The sequence below is a fragment of the Castor canadensis genome, chromosome 4 (genome assembly GCF_047511655.1).
Source record: "Castor canadensis chromosome 4, mCasCan1.hap1v2, whole genome shotgun sequence".
NCBI lineage: Eukaryota > Metazoa > Chordata > Mammalia > Rodentia > Castoridae > Castor > Castor canadensis.
The window spans coordinates 114029507-114050635 of NC_133389.1; the positions used below are offsets into that span (position 1 = coordinate 114029507).

The 21129-nt window shown below is 38.5% G+C and overlaps 1 protein-coding gene across 23 annotated transcripts in view; it reads right to left on the bottom strand.

Annotated features, from left to right (window-relative positions):
* Baz2b (bromodomain adjacent to zinc finger domain 2B) overlaps nucleotides 1-21129 on the bottom strand; it is a 274349-nt gene that overhangs the window by 200705 nt on the left and 52515 nt on the right. For 22 of the 23 annotated variants that reach the window (XM_074070911.1, XM_074070908.1, XM_074070907.1 and 19 more), the window contains exon 2: nucleotides 3161-3203. The exons of the other annotated variant lie outside the window; for it this stretch is intronic. The gene's annotated coding sequence lies outside the window, so the exon portion shown is untranslated. The remainder of the gene's footprint in view (nucleotides 1-3160; nucleotides 3204-21129) is intronic. 23 annotated transcript variants of the gene reach the window in all.

Here is a 21129-nt window from a genome sequence, read left to right on the forward strand (position 1 = left end):
AAAGAGGCTGACTTGCCCAGTCACAAAGTCCTTCTTATGCACCCTGTTTCCTGTGGCTCAATATGTTCATGTAGTAATATTCTCATTTCACTTTTAATATGTGTAAACTAAAGATACCAACTGGCTTAGCATTTTCTAGGGTATTTATGATTATCAACAAATATTTGGTGAGTATAGTAGGAAAATCTATGTATATTAAAATAAATATCAAAAATGCCACAGGGCATATTTATCAGCAATACAAGGCTTAAAAAAATTAAGCATAACCAAACTATTAGGAAGGGAGAACCACTTTCAATTAGAATGATTAGTGATTCTCCTCAGAGAGATGACTGTATGTGCACAGGTCCTTTTGAGGGGATGTTTGATTTTCATCAGAAGAATGGATTTTATTTTTTGGTGGTACTGGGGATTGAACTCAGTGCCTTGGACATGATAGGCAGGGGCTCAACCACTTGAGTCACTCTCCCAGCCTTTTTTGCTTTAGCTATTTTTCCAATAGGGTTTTGCGTTTATGCCCTGGCCAGCCTGACTAGGATCCTCCTATTTATGCTTTCTGCACAGCTGGGATGACAAGCATGTCCCAACATACCTAGCTTTTTTTCCTGGTTGAAATGGAGTCTCACAAACTTTTTGTCTGGGTTGGATTTGAACTACAGTTCTCCTGATCTCCACCTCTCATGTAGCTAGGATAACAGGTGTAAGATACTGCACCCAGCTCATCAGAAGAAATTTTTTTAAAGCATAAAAAGGAAAAAAGAATATTCTATGCAAAAGGTGATGATGTGATTTAAGTAGGGAATTAAAATCTACATTTAAGGTAGAGTATGTAGTCCAGATTGAGTAGAATATAAGGTTCTTGTTTTTGAATAGTAGGATATTGCCAGGAAGAATGTTGGAGCCAAACTGAGGAAGGATCTTGAATACCAAATTAGAAATTATGGATTTGATCTAACAGAAGATGGAAAGTACTAAAGACCTTCAGGTAGAGAAATAAAAGGAACAGGAAAACCCTTTAGTAAGATTAAGCTAAGAATTATGTACAAGTTACAATAAAATTGAGAATGGCGAGAAAGAAGGAAGATCAGTGGTATGACATGGAGGAAGAAATAGAAATTTTACTTATTTCTAAAATTTTTTTAAGTATTTCAATGAAAATATACAATGCATACATTATATAGTATATAAATACCCACTACAATTTCAGCTCTGAAACAATTACGTCATCCTCTCTAACCACATTCTACTCTTTACACCAGCTTACATATCTCTACCTAGTCCCCTGACCTCCCCATTTTCCTTGAATAAATCATCTTAATCCAGTCCCATGGTCAACACCTGAACTACTCTTTCACCAGCACCGTCAACCTGAATCAATGTTGAAAGGTACCCTCTCTTTTTAACTCAAGGGTCTGGAAAAAGCCTCACAGCTCTGCCATCATTAAAAAGTGAATGCTTCTAATATTGGTTATTTATAAATGTCTTAAATGAATACTTCCTAGTCTTTAACTTATTAGCATCTGATAATGTTGAATATCACCTCTTCCTAAAATTCTTGGATTCAGAACAGTTGCAATTAAACACTTTCTTTTTATCGCCCTAAAATTAAACTGTGGGAGTCAGCATTTTTAAATTTAAAGCAACGCTAATTTTAACTTCTTTGATTGTAAAACACTATATGCTAAGCAGAAGGTTACTACAGAAATGTTTTAATATTTTGTTGTAAAATATTTGGGGGGGATATAAAATTCTGATTATGAAAAAACAAACAAAGGCAAGAGATATAGTATAGCAGTAGACTACTTGTCTAGAATGTGTGAGACCTGTATTCAATCCCCAGTATAAGAAGTAAAAACAGAAATAAAGAAACAGAAGGAAGGAATAAGAAATGAAGGGAGAAAGGGAAAGAGGGAGAGGAGGACGGAAGGAGAATGGAATAAGGAAGCAAAGAGCTACAACTCAGAAAAAGGCAAAATGTCTCCTTAGGAAAATGAACCTACTATAAGCATCAGTAAACTAATGATCACAATAAACACTTCAACAATACAAGAAAGGCTCTCTCTAGTCTCTACAAAATATTGCGCTTAACAAATAAACTAATTTAAAAAAAAAGTGAAATACAAAGATCTATACATGGCTTAGATAATTGCTTCTATACTTAATGAACATTAAAATAGGGTTAAAGAGGTAGGTTCACTGAGTAAATAATTTACTTAAAACTTATTCCTTTGTTACTTAACAGAATTAAAAAAAAGCTGTAAAATTTCATGACTAATTCAGAGTTTACTAGTTAGAATTTTGTAATAGGGATGATGGCACAGCTCATTGGTGGAGTACATGTGTAACTCTAAGTGCAAGGTCCTGGGGAAGAGGAGGAAAAGAAGGGGGGAAAGGAAGAGGTGGAGGCAAATTATTTTACAATAATGCAGATTAAAGCTTTGAAAAAATTTTAGGTGACAGATATCCTTATCTACAATAGAAATGAACACTTTAAGTAAAGTTAAGAAGGAAAAAAGTATCACCTACTTAAGCCAATAATTGTTTTTCAGAGGCTTCTCTATATCTGTAACATTCTTTACATATCACTTGAATATCAATGAAAACTTTTAGAAGCCTAATTTATTCAAAGACATATTTTCATAATCATTCCTCAATAACTCATGACAATCTCAAGTTATTTTATTTTTATAATTTTTTTCAAAATATGGAATCACCTTATTGTTTTGCCATTTTTAAGTGAAAATGAAAACTAAAAGATAATATTCAGAGTATGATTCACATTATGCTAATATAATTAGGCCCATAATAGTTTATGTATTAAAAATAATTTTAATGGTTTTCAAAATTCTTTAAAGCAGTATTTTAAAAGTATTTAAATAATTAACTAGAAATATGAAATATGGTTCACTGAAAATGTATTTAACTAGCTGGTGGAAAAAAAATTTACGTTAAAAATAGCTCTTAATTAATATTCTTAGAGAAAAACAAGTCATTCTTATTTTTTAATAGTAAAAATATTAAAATTTAGTATGAAGGAAATTTAGTGTAACAGGAAAGAAATGGGGGAACAAAAAGACAGAAACATTTCCTGCCCCCAATACAAGAAATGGGAATAGAGACTCAGTCATTCGTAAAAGCAGAACCATCATTTCAGTCTTACTGTGATCAGCGCGGTCAATCTTGTGACATCACTGGTGAGAAACCTGCAGTAGGAAAAGAGAATTAGCACTCAGCTGAATCTTTTGAGTAAGTAATTTCAGAAGCTAAGTTTTTTCATTAAATAAAGTTAACCAAAGGGTCAGGAGACATAATTGATGGCATAATAAAAATAGGCACAGAATTCCAGTAGTTTATTTACAGATCAGTACTTATTATAGTTTGAGAGGATATATTTTTATTTATAATCAACAACATCCTGGGATTAACATACATTTTTAAAAATAAATGACCGAGCCAGGCACCAGAAGCTCACGCCTGTAATCCTAGCTACTTGGGAGGCTACAGGGTGGATCTCAGTTCCAGGCCAGCCCAGGTAAATAGATATCAAGATTCCATTTCCAAAACAACAAGAGCAAAATGGACAGGGGATATGCTCAGGTGGTAGAGTCCCTGCTTTGTAAGTATGAAGCCCTGAGTTCAAACCCCAGTCTCACCAAAACAAACAAACAAACTACAGGCCATTCAGGTCATAAGATTTATTTATTTTCAAATACTTACTAATAAATAAATCATTTTCTCAATAAATCACCATTGGAAATCAGGTTTGTTTATAAATACTTTTTTGTCTATGACTGGCACCTCAGCTTAGACCCAAAATATCATTTACAGGAGAGTTTGCTACATGCCAATCCTTATGAATAATGGTAAAACTATCAAAGATCATTAGGTAGGATCCAACATAAACTATACATGCAAGGGAAGTTATAAATTAAGCTATTTCCTAAGCTATTAATGACTCCCGTTTTATACTTGCAAAATCTGACCTTTTAGAAATTTCTATAACAAGGCCTCATTTAAAATGAGGTCTTAAATGTTTAGTGTTAAAAAATAATACATTGTCACAGTGTTTTAAGATTCATAATGGGCTTTCATGTGTTATTTCAACAAATCTGCAGAATAATTTCTTCAAAGAAGCAAGTGAATATAGGGAAAAGGAAATATGGGAAAAGAGAATATAGACAAGATACATGACTTGTCCAAGCACACAGAAGAACTGAGTTGTGGTTTGGGTTCCTTTTAACCTCATATCTTTCACCCTGACTATCCGAATTATTCATCCTCATTCTGTCCTTAATTTAAAAACTTATTACTACTAGTTTTCAGTTGAAATATTGCTCCCCTATGTTATCATTATTGATAGAACAATAATGTTGCCATTTATAAATTGGCAGCTATTTTACCCTCAAACCTCACTTGAGAAACTCCCAAGGACAAATTCCCGCACTCTAAGACAGCCCCACCCCTACCAGAGACTACCGCGCATGTGCTAACTTCCTTAATCTCCCCCTTCTATAAAAGCGATGTCTGGCCCAGATTCGCTGCTGTGCCATCTTTCCCCCAGGCGGCCTGGCAGTTTGGACCTGGCATTAAACTTTGCTCTATGGATGTGAGACTTTTCTTGTGAGCTTTCTTTGTGAGCAGCGATTTTCCTAACATTTGGTGCCATGACTCGGATCAGGTTGTGCTCCCGGCACTGACCTTGCTCTCCCGGCTTCCCCCACCCTCTCTCTCTCTCTCTCTCTCTCTCTCAACTCCCATTCCCTTCCTCTGGGAACTGAGCTGCTTTACCAGGACCCCCGATCCTAGAAAATGCCACTCTCTTACTAGCTCACAGGGAAGTTCCTCTGCCCCAGCACGCCTCCAACTGCCATTCGCCACTGGCCAATCTTCCCTCAAGGTCCTCTCTCCCTCAGTGAGTCCTCCTTGCATGCAGAGCTGTGATCTCTCGCTCTCATTTCCTCAAAACCTTAGTGCTCGGTCACAGCTTGCTCTCGTCCCTGGGAACCGGGTACCCCACTAGGGACTGTGGAACCCCCGTGGTAAAGACATTCACTATGGGTGTTCCACATTTCTCTCTCTCTCCTGAGGACCTGATATTTCGGGGATGTCTGCCGTATCTCTCCTCAGGTCAGGCCTCACCATGGGAGTTGGACTGTCCCAAATTCCTTCAGACTCCCTATTGGGATGTCTCCTGGCCAACCTTGGGCCCCTCCGCCTAATGTCTGATCTTAAGCCACGAAAGCTCATTTTTTTCTGTAATCAGGCCTGGCCCCAATATCCATTAGACAATGCCTCCAAATGGCCACTTAATGGCACTTTCAATTCCAATATTTTAAGGGATTTATACAATCTCTATGAGCGTGCTGGTAAATGGAAGGAACTTTCCTACATCCAATCCTTTTCCTATCTCTGCACCAATCCTCCCTCTGTACTTCCTGTTCCCCTGTGCAGATTCTATTAGCCTGTAAACCAGTTTCTAAATCAACCATTTCCTCTCCCGAACCTCCTCCTTCCCCATGTAAACAGACTTTTTGCGCTACTCAGGCTGCTTGTCTCTTCCTATCTTCCTGAGGGACTTTTCCATCATGGTGTTAAACCAGCCACTCCTTGCCAACTCCAGCCTCACAGTGATTCTGGCTCTGGGGAGCTCATGCTCCCTCCCTGTGGACTGAGACCAAGCCTGGGGTTTATTCAGATATGCCTCATGCTATGTTGTGGGAGTCCTGTTTGAGTATCTGACAACTGCTTCTCTTTTCCCCCATCTAATGTCCCTTTTTCCTGAGACAGTGACCCGAGAATGGAGGTTGCGTTTTGCTGAAAGTGTTCCAGTACCAATCAATGGGAGCAACCTGGAGGCACAGGTGATGGCTAATCCCATAGGCATGTGTCATGCCTCCAGGCTCTGCCTTCCCCTCCCTTATCTAAGATGTCAGGACACCTTTTCTGCTTCCTCCATGGTCTCACCACGTGTCCTTTGTCTCTGTCTGCCTTCCTGTCCCTGGGTTTACTGGGACCCTGCCTCCCATGAAAACTTGTAACATTGTACCTTATTTCTTAAGTTATTCCAACTAGTTTGCCAGGTCTCTCAGTCTAAAGTAACTTTAAGTCAGCTGCTTTACAAAAGTGCTTACAAAAACCTGGAGCTGCCACACTCACGCTGCAACTCTGCTCCCACAAGGGGAGGAGGGAAAGCAAACAGGCGCGCTCATGCTCAGGGATGCTGGCTCCTGGACACAGTAAAAATGCCTGCCATAGCTAAGAAAATCAATAGAGAGGACTCAGCACATCCTGGGCTGCCAGCCACACATGCCGATGGCTGCGGCCCACCGCCACTTCCCCTAGAATAAACATGCGCAGAGTACATAGGAAGTGGGGAGGGGCAACAGGCCACAGGATCAGGCCTAGGCAGACAAGGTCACTTGTCCCAGGTGTGTGTGGAGGGAGTGGCGCCTTGTACAAGCTCTGCTCCTAGCCCCACCTCACACCTCGGGACATCAGACCCAGCCCTTGTAAGTCAATTGTTAGCTCAAGGTTACAGTCCCAGAAATAGCAAAATGCACATTACTGTGGTCTCTAAACTTCTCATTTAAAATTTTCTATACCTTTGGCCTCAACATAAATGTTTCCCTCCAAATATTAACACTAGTTGTCCCATATGGTACTGTTTTTGGCCTGAGATCCCCTCTGAATGCCCTTCTCTAACTTTATAGACAATTTATTCCTTTGTTAAAAAGTAGCCTTTATTAAAGAGGCTGTCTGCTGTTAGCTAAAAGACAGGATCCTAGTGTTTTGTTTTTTCTAGATGGAATCTGCACTTTCCAGTCTTCTGGCTTGTAGATGTTGAAAGCTTTGTACTGAGACCTGGCCTCAGTATGCCTTGGGTGAACAAGAGAAGTGGCCTTCACAGAGTTCCTTAAATTGCAATACCATACTCCAATTAGATCTTTTCTATAGAAGGGAAAAAAGTAAACTGAGGTCTCCTATACAAATTTCTACCTTCTAAGTCACCCCAATACTCAGAACCTCTTAGTGAGTGCTTCCCCCTTCAACAGGCAATGGTAGGAAGAGGACAAATCTTATGTCCCCTTCCAGTTATCAGATCTAAGGGAAATTAGAAAACATCTAAACAACTATACTAATGCCCAGACAAATACATTCAAGCTTTTATCTCTGGGATCCAAACCTTTCAACTGACATGAAAGGATATTATACTTCTACTAAACCAGACTCTTTTGTCATTAGAAAAGCAATGGGTTCTAGTCCAAACCACTCAGGTTCCCAAACCACTCAGGTTAAAAATGATTACCATTTACAATGAGCCCCAATACCCATGGCACCTGGAAATGTGGGAATAAATGTGCCTACCTACAGGGGCACAGGCAATCCCCCTGACAGATCCACACTAAAAGGGGCTGATGATATGGCTCAAGCAGTAGAGTCCACTTTTCAGGCATAAAGCCCTGAGTTCCAATCCAGTACAGCCAAAAAAAAAAAAAAAAGATATTTAGGGCTGAGAAAGTAGCTCAATGAAAAAAATGTCTGCCCAGCATGTGTAAAACCCTGGGTTCAATTCCTCAGCATTGCTAAATCAAGAAAAAAATAAATGGTAAGGAAGGTAAGTGGCATTAATGTTACTTCAGCCATCTCATAATGAAAAAAGTAGTTTGACCTAGACCAAATCCCTCAGTTTTCAAGTGAGGAAACTGAGGCCCAGAACAGTTCAGAGACCTCAGAAAGCATACCATGGTGGACCCAGAGTCGCAGGTGAGAGAGGTTCTCCTCAGAGATAAATTTCTAACAGTCAGCCCCAGATGTTCGTAAAAAACTCAAAGACTGTGGCTGAAGGGAAAAAGTCATTGTACCAAGTAAGACAGCTAGCCATGTCTGTATTTATAGCTATGTCTGTATGTCCGGGACCTTACTAACACGAGAGAAAAAGATAAGAGACACCATGACCTCATTGCTGCCTCCACCCGACTAGGGCCTACATCTTGAGTTTGCTGCCATGGTGGACAGGAAAGACATTTCTGCAGAGAATGCTTAAGGGGGGACAGCCCTGCCCCCAACCAGGACCCTGCCCTCTCTGCAAAGGTAACCACTGGAGGTGTAAATGCCCCCGTCTCCAGATGGAAGGTGAGGTGCCACCTCCTATGGATTGATGGGTCCCGGCCCCCTGTCCACGCTCCACTTCTTGGCATCGATGTTGAGGAGCCTCATGGTAGCCATTATGGCAGAAAAACAAAAGATCATTTTCCGGCTAGACAATGGAGCTTATTTCTCTGTCTTACCTTTCTCTCCCAGTCCCTGGTCCAATGACAAGGTTATCGTTCAGGGCAAATCTGGCCAGCCCCTAGAGCGCCAGTTTACCCGGCCTCTGGCCTGCTCTTGGGGAGACCTCCTCTTCTGTCACCCCTTTCCTCATAGTTCCTGAAATTCCAGTGACTCTGCTGGGACAAGATTTACTATCTCAACTAAAAAAAATCACATTCTCCTCCCCCCAGGCAGCTATTTCTGCTGCTCCCTCTTTCAGGAACAAATAGAATCCACAATGTGGACTGATGAGATGAGTACAGGGCAAGCCTGGACAGCCCTACCTATTCAAATAAAACTCAAAAATCCCTCACAATTTCCACACCCAAAACAATATCCCCTCGAGCCCCTTTGAGGAGCAATAAGGCCTTATGCCTATCATAAATTCCTTAAAAAACAAGGGCTACTAATTAGTTGCTCCAGCCCATATAATAAATTTAAAATTCTTATAAAAGTTAATTTTAAAATACAAGTTACAAAGTAATCAACTGGAAAGGATATAGATAGGTAGTGAATGTATTTTTTGAGACATTAAAGGAAAAAGAAATATTTTTTGGATGAGAAAGGATTTTGTAAAGAAGGGTTTATCCTAAAGATTGTTTCAAATAGGAGGGATAAAGACAAGCCATCAAAGGGTTTAGTATGTTATATGAAGGTCTGAGTAAGTTTTAAAAGTGTATAATAAAAAGCTTTAATGTGTGATAAAGTTAAAGTTGACTATAATCTAAGAGTTGCCTAAAAGATTTTTAGGGTCATGTCAAAATTCTCTGTCTATAACAAGGTTATCTTAATATTGTTCTGCTCTGAGTAACATCTACAAAAAACCATTACAGAGAAAGATTTTATCAAAGAAATTATTTGTATTTTCTGCTGATCTTGTCAAGCTTTAAGTACTACTAAATCAGAGTTCATTTACATATTTGCTTAGGTGTCTTAAATCACCACCTTGTAACAGTGTTATGTTATGTTATACTTTATCTAAATATGGTACAAACGTTTACAAAGTTAAGTGTCAATTTATATAAAATAATGAGCTAAAGCTCTCTTTTATCCAAGAGTGTTACATTTAAATCCTGACAGCCCCTGCCTCCCACAGGTCACCTACCTAGGTGTGGCCTTAAAGGGACAGACTCACTCCCTGAGTCATAAATGCATCAACCCAATCTTCTATTCCCAACCCCCCATACCATAAGGCAGCTCAGATCTTTCCTGGGAGTTATAGGATTTTGCAGAATTTAGATCCCTAGGTATGCAGTCCCTGAGCAGACACCTTTTTATGTTCCTCCTAATATTCCTATGTGGGTCTTCAATAATGTATGGCCACCCATTTCTCTCAGAAAACTTGCCTCCAACAGACTCTACTTCTCTGGCTGACTACCTGCCTTACCTTAACCTTCTTAGGGAACTTCTCAGAGAGCATGCAGACCAGATCCTGCCCCATCCTATAACAATTTTTATTAAACCAGGGGATATTTTTCTCCATTAGGACTTCGATGGACCAGCCCTCAACTGATTATTCCCATGACACCCACTGCTGTCAAGCTCAATGGGTTCCCCCAATGGCGGCACCTCTCAAGAAACAATTAGAAAAACGGAAAAGGGAGTTAGAAGAGTCTTGGGATCTTCTAGGGAACAACATTTCGCAGTGGTTCTCCTGGCTAATGCCTATCCTAATGCCTATGTTTCTTGCTCTCCGATTCTTAAGCTTCCTCCCTTGTATCACATTACATGTCTGCTACTGCTAATAAAAAATTTAACCAGTTGTACCTCCAGGGATATCAACCTCTCCAAAACCACCTGAAAAAACTATTGTGAAGGCCCCATCCAGGACGCCACAGGAGCCTGAGGATCCTGCCCCATACAACGCGCCTTACCAGCAGGAAGCAGCTAGAGAGACCGATGTTTTGCCCCAGCTCCTGAACCTCAGCCTCTACCCTCATCATTATTAAAGAAAAAATAGGGGAATGATAGAACAATAATGTTGCCATTTATAAATCAGCAGCCATTTTACCTTCAGACCTCACTTGAGAAACTCCCAAGGACAAATTCCCGCACTCTAAGACAGCCCCACCCCTACCAGAGACTACCGCGCATGTGCTAACTTCCTTAACCTCCCCCTTCTATAAAAGCTACGCCTGGCCGAGGTTTGCTGCTGCGCCATCTTTCCCCCGGCCGGCCTGGCATTTTGGGCCTGGCATTAAACCTTGCTCTATGGATGTGAGACTTTTCTCGTGAGCTTTCTTTGTGAGCAGCGTTTTTCCTAACAATTATAATGCCTGCTTATAGTCTCAAAGCAGTGGCAAATAAATGAGATATCACTCCTTATATATCACTCCTTACTTCAAACTGGTTTTGTTTATTTGTGGTGCTGGATATCCAATCTATGGTCTCACAGATGCTAGGCAAGCACTCTACCACTGAACCACACTCTTAGTGTTCAAAACAGGGCAATGGTTTTACCATCACTGAAAATAAACCCAAAAATAACTATCATGGTTTATTAAGCCTTCTGTCAGATGGAACCCTAACTACATCTCCTGTCACTCTGTTTCAACTATGCACCAGTCAAAACAATCGTCCAAATAATTCCCCCGAAACACAACAAACTGGTCACATTTTAGAGCCTCGACACTTGCTGTTCCTATTATCTGGAGTAGTGTTCACTGTATCCTTAGAATACTGGTTCTCTCAATTTAATCAAGTCTTAAAACAAATGAAACCTTCTCAGAGACTCATCCTTAACCACTAGCCACTATAAGCTCAAAGTTCCATGAAGAAAGCTCACAGGAGCACTTCTTTAGTCCCTGGAACCCAATAACTTTGAAGTAATTAGTTGTTGACAGAAGGAGTGAACAAGTAACTGTATAGCTCCTACTGCATCTACTATGCCAAGAGCTACAGAGGATTCAAAGTATAAAGAAAAACACAACAATTACTGTCTATCTAAGAAAAATAAACCACTAGCACATTGATGCACATCTTAAAAACATACTGCAATGAGAGTTTAGGAAGCCTAAAAACAAAAGAAAAAAGGAAAGGGGTAGTGGGAAAGTTGGGGGAGGGGGGAGGCTGTGACTCACAGGCATAAGACAATGAGGTTCGTTAAGATGAAGAATGCAGATGGAACAGGAACACAAGATTTATCTTCAATGGAGAAACAAGAGGACTCCATGTAATTTAAGAATCAGGAACAAGAACAAAGAAAGGTTAGGTCAATTGTTCTCATTAACAGTAAAAGAAACCTTCAGTGGGTAGGGTGACTTGTTTTGACAGCAAGTTAAGGTCAGTGTTGATATAGGCCATTCAAATGGAGATGCTTCCACAAGCAGGTAGAAATTTAGAATAATCCATGATTTGAAAATCTGTCATATGAAATTATAGTTCAAATAAAGAGCATGGAACAAGTTCTCCAAAGTAATATAGATAAAGAACAGAATCTAGAAAAATCTGAGGGATACTTACAAGTAAGTCTCATGGGAAACAAAATAAGTGGCATCATTCAGTTTTTCAAGTCCAAAAGTAGAAAAATGAAAAGGATTCTTTCATTTTTATTAAAATTAAAAGCAAATGAGGAAAGATTTCTGAGGAGAATGTTGAACATCTTCAAATGATCTGGAGGTAGTAGAGAAAATGAACCTGGAAACATCTAAACTAATTTACACTAAACAGATTAGAAGGTGGCTACTTAGATGAAACATATCACTATACTTTCTGTAGCTAAAGAACTGCCTTCAAGAAACTACTTGCCTCACATTATGCTCTCCATTGTAATACATGGAGGGGAAAGAAAGGCTTGAAGTCTTAAGTAACTGCAGAGTTTAAGACTTAACAAGACTTAAGAAAGAAAAGGACTTGTCTATAATTCAGGCTAGGGGTGGGGGTAGGCCCTGAGTTCAAACTCCAGTACTGCCAAAAGGAAAATAAAAAACAAACAAACAAACAAAAAAAACAAGGTCTGGGGTGTGGCTTAAGTACCTAGCAAGTGAGAGCCCGAGTTCAATCCCCATTACCCGCACAAAAAAAAAAAAGAAAAAAAGAAAAAAAAAAGAAAAAGCCAGGTGCCAGTGGCTCACACTTGCAATCCTAACTACTCAGGAGGCAGAAATAAGGAAGACTGCAGTTTGAGACCAACCCAAGGCAAATAGTGCTGAAGCCCTATCTTGAAAAAAATCCAATACAAAACAGGGCTGGTGAAGTGGCACAAGTGATAGAGCATCTGTCTAGCAAAGCCTAGCAAGTGTGAGGTCCTGAGTTCAAGCCCCAGTACCACCAAAAAACCAAAAACCAACAAAACAGCTCTAAGTCTATGATTCAAAAAAATTAAAATTTTTGTAAATACTCATATTCAAACAACATGGTAACTGAATGAAGAGGGTTTTTTTGAAAATTATAAATTAAGACTAAGTCTATACTTAAAAATGATACACTTTACTTAAATTTCAAAGACTCAGTATAAAAAAAGTAAAGGCATTTTTTCCTTATGATAGCAACTTTTACATGACTTAAATCATGTACACTTATGATTCCATGAGAAAAAAAACACAACTGTGAAACTGAAATGACTCCAGAGGCTAAAGCCAAACAAATATTAAACCTCATAAAAATCCTAACTGGCTTTTATAAGCAAAAGGTAATTCTTTAAAGTTATGTTAAAACTACGAAATACATTCAAATTATGCATATAAAAAGTAATATTATGTTTTATGAAAACATAGTTCAACTAATATATTGGTTATGTGCTACTTCTCCCTAAGTTGCCATTTTAATAAATATACAAAGAGAACCTCAACGATATTTACCCTCAGAAAATACCCACCAATCTTTTACAGTGATGTGAAAAAAGACAACCTGAAGTCATGGCATTTAATCTTAGGTATTTTTCTACAAATTAGCATGTACTATCTTTATTTTTCCTCTTACTCTATCCCCAAACAGAGAAAGTCATTCTTTATGTAATCAATTTTAATATACTTTCTTAACCTTTACTTGATAACACCATATAAGTTTCCTTATCTATAAAGTAAGGTATCTTATCATTACCTAATTCACTGAAAAGATTCAAGGACTTATTTTCCCACCACTCAATCTCAACATGCTAATTAGGGCTAAACTTTATTTAAAGTAATAATCCATGTTTTTTTCTCTTTTCTATGTTCTTTTCAAGGTATGGTTCTATAATAAAGAAAATGAGGGTATAGATGAGTAGTAGAGTGCTTATGTAGCATGTCTAAGACCTGGGTTCAAATCCTAGAACTGCAAAAAAAAAAAAAAACTAGATCCATGTAGATCACCTTATACCAATATTAACTCAAAATGGATCAAGGATCTTAATATCAGACCACAAACTCTAAAGTTGATACAGGAAAGAGTAGGAAATACTCTGGAATTAGTAGGTATAGGTTAGAAGTTTCTCAATAGAACCCCAGCAGCACAGCAACTAAGAGATAGCATAGATAAATGGGACTTCATAAAACTAAAAAGCTTCTGTTCATCAAAAGAAATGGTCTCTAAACTGAAGAGACCACCCACAGAGTGGGAGAAAATATTTGCCAGCTACACATCAGACAAAGGACTGATAACCAGAATATATAGGGAACTTAAAAAACTAAATTCTCCCAAAACTAATAAACCCATAAGAAATGGGCAAGTGAACAAAACAGAACTTTCTCAAAAGAAGAAATTCAAATGGCCAGAAAACACATGAAAAAATGCTCACCATCTCTAGCAATAAAGGAAATGCAAAGTAAAACCACACTAAGATTCCACCTCACCTGTTAGAATAGCCATCATTAGCAACACCAGGAACAACAGGTGTTGGCAAGGATTTGGGGAAAAAGGAACCCTCTTACACTGTTGGTGGGAATGTAAACTAGTACAACCACTCTGGAAAAAAATTGGGAGGCTACCTAAAAATCTAAACATTGATCTGCCATATGATCCAGCAATACCACTCTTGGGAATATACCCAAAAGACTGTGACACAGGTTACTCCAGAGGCACCTGCACACCCATGTTTATCACAGCACTATTCACAATAGCCAAATTTTGGAAACAGCCAAGATGCCCCACTACTGACGAATGGATTAAGAAAATGTGGTATCTATACACAATGGAATTTTATGCAGCCATGAAGAAGAACGAAATGTTATCATTCGCTGGTAAATGGATGGAATTGGAGAACATCATTCTGAGTGAGGTTAGCCTGGCCCAAAGGACCAAAATTCGTATGTTCTCCCTCATATGGGGACATTAGTTCAAGGGCAAACACAAGAAGGGGATTGAACTTTGATCACAAGAGAAAAGCAAGTGCACACAAGGGAGGATAGGTAAGACACCTAAAAAATTAGCTAGCATTTGTTGCCCTTAACGCAGAGAAACTAAAGCAGATACCTTAAAAGCAACTGAGGCCAACAGGAGAAGGAGACCAGGACCTACAGAAAAGGTTAGAGCAAAAAGAAGTAACCTAGAAAGTAACACACATGCACAGGAAATTAATGTGAGTCAACTCCCTGTATAGCTATCCTTATCTCAACTAGCAAAAACCCTTGTTCCTTCCTATTATTGCTTATACTCTCTCTATAACAAAGTTAGAGATAAGGGCAAAATAGTTTCTGCTGGGTATCAAGGGGGTGGGGGAAGGGGGAAGGGGCAGAGTGGGTGGCAAGAGAGGGGGGTGGGGGCAGGGGGAAGAATGACCCAAGCATTGTATGTACATATGAATAATTAAAAAATATATATTTTTTTTCCTAGGGAAGGCAGAAGTCAAACTATCCTTATTTTCATATGACATGATCCTATACCTAAGAGACCCTAAAATCTCTACCAAAAAGCTATTAGAAATCATAAACTTTTTCAGCAAAGTAGGAGGATACAAAATTATCATACAGAAATCTGTAGCCTTCCAATGTACCAACAACAAACAGACTGAAAAAGAAATCAGGGAAACAATCCCATTTATAATACTTCTCAAAACAATAAAGTACCTTGGAATAAATTTAATGAAAGAAACCAAAGACCTTTTTCATGAAAACTATAAACCACTGAAGAGAGAAATTGAAGAAGACAGCAGAAGACAGAAAGACCTTCCATGCTTGTGGATTGGTAGAATCAATATTGTGAAAGTGGCCATAGTACCAAAAGCAATCTACATGTTCAACACAATCCTTATCAAAATTCCAATGACATTCTGCACAGAAATAGAAAAATAAATCTTGAAATACATTTGGAAACACAAAAGACCTCAAATAGCCCAAGCAATTCTGAGCAAAAAGTCCAGGAGTGGAAGCCTCACAATACTAACTTCAAACTATACTACAGAGTTATAACAATACAAACAGCATGGTACTGGCACAAACAATAGACATGGAAGACCAATGGATCACAATAGAAGTTCCAAACATAAACCCACGCATCTACAGCCAACTGATCTTTGACAAAGGAGCCCAAAACACACAATGGAGAAAAGACAGCCTCTTCAACAAACGCTGCTGGGAAAGCTGAATATCCATATGTAGAAGACTGAAACTAGATCCCTGTCTTTTACCCTGTACCAAAATCAATGCAAAGTGGATCAAAGACCTTAATAAAAGTCCTGAAGCTTTGAAACAACTTCAGGAAGCAGTAGGAAATACACTGGAACAGACAGGTATAGGGGACAACTTCCTAAACAGAACTCAAAAGGCTCAGGATCTCAGAGAAAGAATGAACAAATGGGACTGCATCAAACAAAAGAGCTTCTGCACAGCAAAGGAAACAGTCACCATACTCAAGAGACAGCCCACACAATGGGAGAAAATCTTTGTCAGTTACTCATCCAATAAGGGACTAATATTCAGAATCTACAGGGAAATCAAAAACTCAACCACCTAAAGAATCAACACCCAGTGAAGAAATGGGCACATGAATTAAACAGGGAATTCTCAAAGGAAGAGGTACAAATGGCTAGTAAATAAATGAAGGAGTATTATATAAGAGATGCAAATCAAAACAACACTTGGATTTCATCTCACCCCAGAATCAAGGGCAATCACAACAACAAATGCTGGTGAGGATGTGGCTGAACAGGAACCCTTATATGCTGTTGGTGGGAATGCAAATTAGTACAACCACTTGGTGGTTGTGGATCAGTGTGGAGATTCTTCAAAAATCTAAAGATAGAACTGCCATATGATCTTGTGATACTGCTTTTGGGCATCTACCCAAAGGAACGTAAGACAGGATACAATAAAGACACATGTACACCAAAGTTCATTGTGGCATTATTCACAATAGCCAAGCTTTGGAAACACCTAGGTTCCCTACAACTGATGAATGGACCAGTAAAATGTGGTATACACATAATGGAGTATTACTCAGACATAAGGAATAATAACATGTGGTTTGAAGGTAAATGGATACAACTGCAGCACATGATGATAAGTGATGTACGCCAAGCTCAGAAACACAAAGACCACATGTTTTCTCCTGTATGTGGACGACAGATCCAAAAAATAAGCATATACACAAAAACAAGCATGATCATATACAAAGTCAGATATAGAATATGTTTGTAATAGTGTAACTACTCTATGGAACTTGGGCAAACAGGGAAAGGAAAAGAGAATGATAGAGCATCAGTAATATCGCATAACATAAGATGTGAAGGTGGAGGATATGAGGAAGTGTATCAAAAGCTTTTGAAAAATGGGGGGTGGGAGGTAAAGGGGTAAGGGAAACTAATGGAAGGGGTCAAAGTATACCCACAATGGGCATACACTGAGACACCCCTTTGAACATCAACTTAAATGTTAATAACAAAAAACAAACTGCAAAGTATAGTGTGTGGAGGATACAACTGGGAGGGGGAGTGTGAATGAATGAGATTAAGGTGATGGTATATAGCAGGTGGACTTCATATACCTATATGAAACAGAACTAAGAAACCTCTTGCAAATTTCTTTAAGTGGGACGGAGAAGGGGTTGAGGGGGAGAGACGATGGGGGCAATGTAACTAATGTACAATATAAGTCTAATAGAAATTGTCACTAAGAATCCCCCCTGCATAATGAATATATCCTAATAAAAATTTTATAACAAAAAAAGAATATTTTTTTCCAGGCTGAAGCATTGCTCAAGTGGGACACTCAATTCAACCTCAGTACTGCCAAAAGAAAGAAAAAAATTTCCACAAGAAAGCTGTCTTAAGTACTAAACAAAACTAAAACTAAAAGAAAACAGCATATACAATCTTTAAAACTTTAAACAGGGCCCAGTGTCAGGGCTCAGGCCTATAATCCTAGCTATTTAGGAATCAGAGGTTGGAACTTGGTTCGAAGCCAGCCCAGGCAAACAATTCTTGAAAAAACCCATCACAAAAAAAGAGCTGGTGGAGTGGCTCAAGGGGTAGGCCGAGTTCAAACCCCAGTTTCACAAAAATAAATAAATAAATAAAATAAACAATAAAAAGAAAGCCTTTACACAGAGCCAAAAACGGTGGCTCACACCTGTGATCCAGAAGATCATAGTTCGAGGCCAGCCTTGGCAAAAGTCTGGGAGACCTCCATCACAACAGAAAAGGCTGGGCATGGTGGCATGTGCCTACATGTGGAAGTATCTATTAGACTTATACTTAGCCTACATGTGCTACAGTGGAAGTATCAATAAGAGTGGTGAAGCATGGTCCAGGCAGACCCAGGCATAAAGTGAGACCCATCTCAAAAGATAGAAGAAAAAGGGATGGGGACATTGGCTCAAGTGGCAGAGTGCCTACCTATCAAGCACAAAGCTCTGTTATCACCTAAATAAGTAAATAAAACTCTAAACAGGACTGGGAATGTGGCTGAAGTGTTAGAGTACTTTCCTAGCAAGCATGGGGTCCTGAGTTCAATCCCCCAGTACCAAAAAAAAGAAGAAAGAAAGAAAAAAAAATGCAGGACATGGCTCAAGTGGTAGAGCACCTTCCTAGCAAGCATATGGCCCTGAGTTCACACTCTAGTACTGCAAAAACAAAAGGCTAAAATTTTAAAATACCTACTTAGAAGGCAGAGATCAAGAGAATGGTTCCAGGCCTTTAGGTCAGCCAGGGTAAAAAGTTAGTGATACTCATTCTCAACAAAGAAGCCAGGTGTGGTGGTTCTCACCTGTAATCCCAGCTATAAGGAAGAAACAGGTAGAAAGATCACAAGTATAAGGCTAGTCTGGACAAAACAAACAGACAAAACAAAACAAAGAAACAAACAAAAACCATGAGACCCTATCTGAAAAATAACTAAAGCTAAAAAGGGCTGGGTGTATGACTCAAGTGGTAGAGCACTTGCCTGGTGAGTGAGAGGCCCTGAGTTGCAAGCCCAGGACTACCGTCCCCCACCACACACACACATACAAAAAAAAAAAAACCTTTAAAGAGATGATATATCAAGATTCCAACTATTTTACTCTGTGGTATAACAAAAAATATATTTGTTATTCATCCCCATTCCTAGCAAAGAACTCCTAAAACTCTTGAAATTTCCTGAGTGATAGAAATTTCTTTTGTTATTGGTAACAAGTCTCTTATCATACCACAGTAGGATCCCCAAGATAGACTCAGGATGGGGGTAAGTCACCAGAAAGACCAAGTAAGTTGAGGAGTGGAAACTTTAGCTCTGCTCATTAACCTCAGGAAATGCAGGGAACCAGAGATTAAGAGCTATAAAAACTATTGAAAGCTTCCACACAGGTGATCTCATCTATGCTTTGGGAGGTGGCTAAGAAGCTACAGTACTTGGAACCCTCTCAGACATTGCCCTATGTACTTCATCTAGCTGTTCATGTGTATTCCTTGTAATAATCTTTATAAAAACTGGTTAACATAAGTAAAATGTTACTCTCATTTCTAGAGTGAACCACTCTAGTGAGTTACTGAACCACACGGGAACCTGCAATTTACAGCTTATTGGTGAGAAGTTGGCAAGTGGCATCAGAAGGGGGGCAGGGCTGTGGGACTCAGTCCTTAACTTGTGGCGTTTGATAACTTGAATTAAAATTGCAACGTGTAGCTGGTGCTTAAGAGTTGGAAAAGTGCTTAGTGTGGGGAACACAGCTAACATCAGAAGTGTTGTTTGAGTGCTGAGAAATTCTGCTTTTCTCAGCCACCCTCTTCAAACTAAACTCACTGTCAATAACAATGAATTTCAGGTAAAACTAGGTAGCACTGAAAAACACTTCTTATACTGGCAATGTTCACAAATTACTAAAAGGTTTCTCTTAATAATTTCACTATCCTATCTGCAAAAAAACCTCTAGCATTCTTCCAAAATGTCTCATATTTTTCATTTTCAACACTTGTCTTTATTGTTTTATATGACTGAAACTCCGCTAGAAGTTATAACTCCCATGGGTAGAGTCACAGATTTTAGACACTTAACAAAAGCCTTATTATGTGGAGTTCAGCTACAGTCCACATGACAGCTTCTTTGTTTTGCTGTTGTTAAAAACCATGCCAAAAAACAAAAAACAATAACAAAACTGAAGTGGCTATTAGGCTTTGTAAATTTCTCTTTTAAAAATTTAAGTACATGCAAGCTGCCTGTTTTCCCAAACCTTATCACTGTATTCTTTCAACACTAATTAGTACTTCTCAAAATCTTGAGTCACTTGTTTGTAGTTCCACTTCAGAACCATAAATGGGCATCCAGTAGGGGAAGGAGGTGGTAGCAATGCCAACTGTGTTGAAACACTCTTGAGGTTATATCCAAAAGTGAACCAATCACTTGAGTGAAGTAATACAGTGAGGTTTCATTTGGAAATATTTATATGTTGCTTTAGCTATACCTATACTTCTGTAGTTATAAGTTCTTTAGGGAATTCAAATTGTACCAACACACAGGGATTTAAGTTAAACCTTTAAGAATTACTATTAAGTGAATTACATAACATTATCTGAATATGAAAAGATTTAGTTTTTGATATAAAATTAGAGTCTATCTTAGTCCTATCAATAAATGCCAAATCAGCAGATAATTGTCATTTGTAAGGTTGCCAGGGTTTGGAAGCATAGCTTGGTGGTAGAGTTGCTTACCCAGCAGCAGGCCCTTACCCAACAAGGCCCTCAGCTGGATCCCCAACATAGGAGACTGAGGGGAATGGGGCTGCTCTCACTTGAATGAGCCTTTACATTCCATAGCTACAAAAATGAAATGATGCTATCCCAACCTAACCCTTAAAATTTTTTACACTATGTCTGTGAAGAATAGCAAGGCAATTATATAACCTAACAATATACATTTCAAAGAAATACTTAGTTAGATATAATAACTAAAGTTATTATCCTAACTAGGTATCAGATAATTTACACATTTTTTTCTATTAAAAGTACTTTGATATAAATATTTAGGGATAGTAAATGATTACTGCTATGTGTATGTGTGTTTTCCTTAGAACTCTTTGAATAATTTTGTCATAAACAACAAATCTATTAATGTTTTCTGGTTGAACAAAGAACTACATAACCCCATTCTTACTTAGAATTTGTCTATGTATTTATTATGTACTTTAGGAAATCTATCTATACTTCAGTTTGCTATACCATTATCAACTTCACAGAGATATTGTGAAGTTTAATTATGCTTATAAAATCTTTTGAGATACACAGATGAAAGAGAGATACAGAGCATACACACAGTTAATTGCCATGTACTTGATGAAAAATGCCATTTAAAAACATCTAACAACAACATGGATGAACCTTAAATGACACTCTGCTAGTGAAATAGGTCAGCCACAAAAAACAAATGCGCTATAATCCTACATATATGAGGTACCTAGAAACAATCAAATTCATAGATACAGAAAGTAAAATGA